At 42.0% G+C, this 6000-nt stretch overlaps 1 non-coding gene across 1 annotated transcript; it reads left to right on the top strand.

Moving 5' to 3' along the window:
- The first annotated feature begins 304 nt into the window (after positions 1 to 304).
- Positions 305 to 411, top strand: LOC113456239. The gene has a single exon (XR_003377090.1). It is a non-coding gene; the product is annotated as a U6 spliceosomal RNA (small nuclear RNA).
- The last annotated feature ends 5589 nt before the right edge of the window (positions 412 to 6000 follow it).

The raw sequence follows: 6000 nt of genomic DNA, 5'->3' as shown, positions 1-6000 counted from the left end.
ATATTATAAATTTAGTGATAATATTTATATCTTAGTTACAATAGGATGGTCTCTTAATTTTTGTTGTCTTCTGTCCCATATCAGGTGGCTCTGCTGACATGAGACAGAGATTTTTAGATTTTCCTTTAACCAGCATGCTTGGGTTTAGAGACGGAGAGAGCAACACTCCAACTCCAAAGCCAGTTTTAAGCTTTAATTGGACTAGGACTTGAAAAAGACCATTTGCATTATATGTCTGTAGAGAACAACAGAAACAAATATTTGGGAAGACTATGAAGTTTTATCCTGTTAGTAATGTGCTATAGTGCTTGCTTCGGCAGCACATATACTAAAATTGGAATGATACAGAAAAGATTAGCATGGCCCCTGAGCAAGGATGACACAGAAGTTTGTGAAGCATTCCATATTTTTTTGCATTTCACCATCATCTTCAAGTACATAAAAGAACACATAATGGTGATAAACCCTACACTTGTAACCAATGTGATAAAACCTTTTCACAGAACAGTAATCTCCAAGTACATCAAAAGACACATACTGGAGAGAAACCCTACAAGTGTAATCAATGTGATAAAGCCTTTTCGCAGAATTGTAATCTCCAAGTACATCAAAGAATACATACTGGAGAGAAACCTTATCAATATAATCAATGTGGTAAAGCTTTTGCAAGTCATGGCGAGCTTCACAGACATAACAGAACACAGACTGGAGAGAAGCTCTTTGAATGTAATCAGTGTGATAAAGCGTTTTCAAGGAGCTCTCAACTCCAAATACACAAAAGAACACATACTAGAGAAACACACTATGAATATAATCAATGTGGTAAAGCCATTTCATAGGTCAGTAGTCTCTACCTTCACAAAAGAGCACATACTGAAGATAAAGCCTATGAATGTAATCAATGTGGTAAAGCTTTTCACAACTTAGTAGGAACCAAAATAATAATATAAAAAAGCATGATGGAGAGAAGTCTTATTAATGTAATCAATGCGGTAAAGCTTTTGCAATTCATTGTGAGCTTCACAGACATAAATGAACACATAGAGGAGAGAAGCCCTTTAATGTAATCAATGTAATAAAGGTTTTTCATGATGCTCTAAACTCCAAATGCATGAAAGAAAACATACTGGAAAGAAATCTTATCAATATAATCAATGTGGTAAAGCCATTTCTTTCTTTTTAAAAAATATTTATTTAGTTAGTTAGTTTTTCGAGACAGAGTTTCTCTGTAGCTTTGGAGCCTGTCCTGGCACTAGCTCTTATAGACCAGGCTGGCCTCGAACTCACAGAGATCTGCCTGCCTCTGCCTCCTGAGTGCTGGGATTAAGGGCGTGCGCCACCACCACCCAGCTATTTATTTATTATGGATACAATATTCTGTCTGTGTGTATGCCTTCAGGTCAGAAGAGGGCACCAGACCTCATTACAGATGGTTGTGAGCCACCACATGGTTGCCAGGAATTGAACTCAGGACCTTTGAAAGAGCAGGCAATGCCCTTAACCGCTGAACCGTCTCTCCAGCCCAGGTAAAGCCATTTCATATGTCAGTGTTCTCCAACATCACTAAAGAACACATACTGGAGAGAAACCTTATAAATATAATCAATGTAGTAAAGCCTTTGTATGTCATAGAAGTCTTTATATCCATCAAAGAACACATACTTGATAGAAGCCCTACAAATTTATCCAATGTTGTAAAGCCTTTGAATGTGTTATCAATTTTAAAATCATGAGAAAGAATCATACTGCAGAGAAACTTTTTTTTAAAAAAAAAATGGGGGCAGGGTTTCTATGTAGCATTGGAGCCTGTCCTGGAAATTATTCGTAGACCATGCTGGCCTTGAAGTCCTAGATATGTGCCTGTCCCTCCCAAGTTCTGGGATTAAAGGTGTGTGACACCATAGTTTGGCCAGAGAAAAAGGGGTAATGAGTATGGTAAAGTTTTCCTCTTCGTAGTAGTCTTTATACAAGAGTAAAACTTTTAGTGAATAATAGGTCTGTTAAAGCCTTTGCAAATCATGGTACTCTTTGAGGATGTAAGTGTTATGGTTTAAGTAAAAATGCTGCAGATCCCCAAGTGGCAGCAGCAGGCCATGAGACCATGCTGCCAGTCCCCAAATGGCAGTGGGCAGTGGGTCCCGAGACCACAGCCAACCACAAAGGCAGCCGGGTCCCAGGCAGGAAGCCATGTAGCAGGTGAGAGACAGAGACAGATAGGCATGCCATGCAAAGTGAACCTGCATTATTTAGTGGGTTATGGAAGGGAAGGCGAGAAGGGGGAAAAACAGAGAGAGAAAGACAGAGACAGAGAGACAGAGACAGAGAAACAGTGAGGGGGAGAAGTAGAGAGAAGGGAGAGACAGAAGCTGCCTCTGAGAGAGAGAGAGAGAGAGAGAGAGAGAGAGAGAGAGAGAGAGAGAAAGGAAGGGACTCAGGCTGGAAGCTGAAGATCAGCCTGCCTCAGCAGATGGAGGAAGGAGTGGGCATGACTTGTCTCTTAAAGGGACAGAGCAGACGTGAGAAGGCTGAGTGCTGGTCATATCCTGGCATAGCTGGTCTCTTTGCTTCTGTCCTGTGTTTGTGGTATGGAAATGTCTGGTGTCTCTTATACCTTTTTAAGGTATTGGCAGAACAGAGGACAAAGTTAAATTAAGGGAAAAATTTTAGGACCAGGGAATTGAGGGGGATGTATCTGATCTCTTTAAGGTGGATCCTTCAATTCAGCTTCCTGGAACTCACAAGAATTCTTTGAGTTTGTAAAAACAGAAGTTTTAGACATATACATGGTATAAACAGTAGCATATTTATGTCAGAATGTCTGTACAGATACTTTTGCACAATAAAAAGTATTTTTAAGACATAAATTCTTTCACAAGGAATGTTAAACAGCCCTACCTTATGTCAATATTTTGTACAACAGCCAATAGAACTAATTCATAAACAGTTTCCTGAATCTATAATTTACCATTACATGAATGATATCTAATTGACTGATTCAGAAACAGATACCTTAGAAAAAAATATTTGATGAAGTAATGAGAGTTTTGCCTTGTTGGAGATTACAAACTGCCCCTAGCACCCTGCACTCTGGTGTTCCCCAGTCTTAACATGGGAAAGATTTTTCTTTTAATATTATTTAACTCTCTACTAAAGGATTTCCCAGGAATCTCACCAAATCTGCTGACATCTCAGTAGTTTGTCGTCTGTGGCGAACTAAAGCCCCTCATACGGTTTCCAAGGGCAAGCCTGCCACTTGGTTCTTGCAAGCAGCAGCCACTGCTGTTATGCTTGTGCAAAAAGACCCAAGGCAACTGTGGTAGAGCAGTCTGGCGCGACGTCTCCGTCCATGTGACTGCACCACTAGTGCCAGATGTTGTTTTAACTCTGGCACAGTGGCTGTGCTTTAATCTCAGCCTTCAATTGCAGCTCAGCAGTCACCAGCCTGCTTACCTAGCAGTAGCCTGGCAAGAATCCTATTCCCACAGGCATCAGTCCTGTGGCTGCCACTAAAGGTAGCTTTAACTAAATCTCTGTCGTTCTAATTATGACTAAGACTCAAGATTCAAAGGCTGGGGTACAATCCTGTTAGCTCAGAGAGGCTGAGTTGCAGCTAGCTATCCCCAACCACGGAAGACCCAGGCTTCCACTTCAACAACCAGAAAAGGCTGTGCCACTCCAAATCCCTCCTTACTACTTCCTGTGTCTCTCTGTCTCTCCCATATACCTTCTGGTGCTCTATGAATACTTCCTGTCAACTTGCTGCTAATGCAGCCTCCTGACCCAAGGTTAATTTAATTAACAAAAATACAAACTTGGGGTTCACAGTGTGATTGAATATCCCCCTAATATTCCCTTATCCTAGGTGAGTTTAGTTTGTGTCAAACTGACAAAAACTAACCACTGCAACAGTGCAGAATAAGCAGTCACAGAAGCTGATGTTAATTTCACGCCTTATCAGAGCTGAGACTCTGAGAAAACATGGCATCAACATCCTAGACATCTGTATTATATCTCACTGCCACCCAGCATATAGAGAGACAGGGTGCAGGATGGAAAAGGGCTGTCAATCACTCAGGAGCTCAGGCTTGCCCTACTCTGCTCAGGCGTCAGCCGTGTTTCTGAATCTTGTGATGTCCATGTTTTCTTTATCATTCCTGGCATTCTTCACTCTGGCCATGTTGGCACTCAGACACATGAAACAATGACTCTCAAGATAGCATCCCCTCGCCGGGCGATGGTGGCGCACGCCTTTAATCCCAGCACTCGGGAGGCAGAGGCAGGCGGATCTCTGTGAGTTCGAGACCAGCCTGGTCTACAGAGCTAGTTCCAGGACAGGCTCCAAAGCCACAGAGAAACCCTGTCTCGAAAAACAAAAACAAAAAACAAACAACAAAAAAAAAAAGATAGCATCCCCTCTGGTTTCAACTGTGTAATCCTCTAGGGGTAACTGGTTTGGGAGAAAGATTCATTCAGACCAAGCAAATTGCTAACGATGTGAATGAAAAATGAAATACAAGGAGGAGGAGGAGAAGGCTACTCTAAAGTATGGAGGAGATTTTTATCGTAGAAATGGGGGAGAAAGCAGGGAGCAGGAATAGCCCAGCCTGAACATGGCTGGCAGACTTAACTAGACCATGGGGGGCGAGGACAAGAAAGGAGCTGATGATCAAAGAGGTGGTCCAGGCAAAGAGACCAAACCCTGTAGCCAAAATGGGATATATAGGGATCAGACTGGGGAGGAGGGAAGGGAAGCCCAGCCCCTGGGAGGGGATGGGGTGGGAAGTGCTGGAAGGTGCCACAGATACTGAATAAGACTTGTGCTGGGTTTGGGAACCTAATACAATGTATATGTACTAAGTTATTAATAATATGGATATATAGATTCTCTTTTATAATATAGGGTACACATGATAGAACATAAAATTGTCCTGTGATGCCAGGCTGTGGTGGTGCACGACTTTAATCTCAGCACTCGAGAGGCAGAGGCAGGCAGATCTCTGTGAGTCTGAGGCCAGTCTGACCTACAAGGACAGCTAGGACTGTACACAGAGAAACCCTGTCTTGAAAATAAAAATTGTCCTATGAGAATCAAAGTTAAATGCTGGAGGCTATTTATTGTTTATGTTGTGCTCCCCTAAATAGGTTTGTCTCATTTGTACCAGATGTGCTTAATCACTTGTGGGCAGTAGGTACATATACAGGAAACACATCAGGATATATGCTTGCCCCTGATTGGATGTAGGCAGAAGGTACAGGATGTGTGCTTGCTTATGATTGGACCCGATAGAAAATACAGTGGCCTTATGGCTTTGTCTTTTTAAACCTCTGCAAAATGTGACTTGTCACCATTTCCTGGGAACCCCGGAATAGTCCAGGGGTTACACAGAGAAACCCTGTCTCATGGGAAAACAAAAAGACATTCCATGAAAGTCTTTCAAAGCAGGGGAGATTAAAAAGTCCTTATCCTAAACACAAATTTTTAAAGTATTTGATAGAACAGATCTATATTTGCTATTCCTTCCTTCTTTCCTTCCTTTCTTTCATTTGTTTTGGTATTTTTTTTTTTTTAGACAGAGTTTCTCTGTTGCCCTTGCTGCCTTGGCACTAGCTCTGTAGACCAGGCTGGCGTGGAACTCATAAGATCCACCTGCCTCTGCCTCCTGACTGCTGGGATTAAAAGCCAGCACCACTACCATTTGGCGCATATTTGATATTTCTTACAAAGTGACCATTTGATGGCAGTAGTAAGGGAGATTTGGAAGGGGTTGATCCCATACCTCAGTGTCCATCTTTCCATTTACAGATGAGATAGAATGAAGAGAATAAAGGCCACAACTAAGCAGCTATTCCCAAATGTCTGTCTCTAGTCCTATCAAGTCTTTAGGCTTCAGACTTCTCCAGTCTGGGCATTGAGTGAAAAAAAAAAAGGAGATAAAAAGGGAAAGAAAGGACATGACTGCTCCTCGGTATGGCGGAGGCGAAAGTTTATTATAGAAAAAT

The sequence above is a fragment of the Microtus ochrogaster genome, chromosome 6, assembly GCF_000317375.1.
Source record: "Microtus ochrogaster isolate Prairie Vole_2 chromosome 6, MicOch1.0, whole genome shotgun sequence".
NCBI lineage: Eukaryota > Metazoa > Chordata > Mammalia > Rodentia > Cricetidae > Microtus > Microtus ochrogaster.
This window is presented reverse-complemented; position numbering and strand designations above follow the sequence as displayed.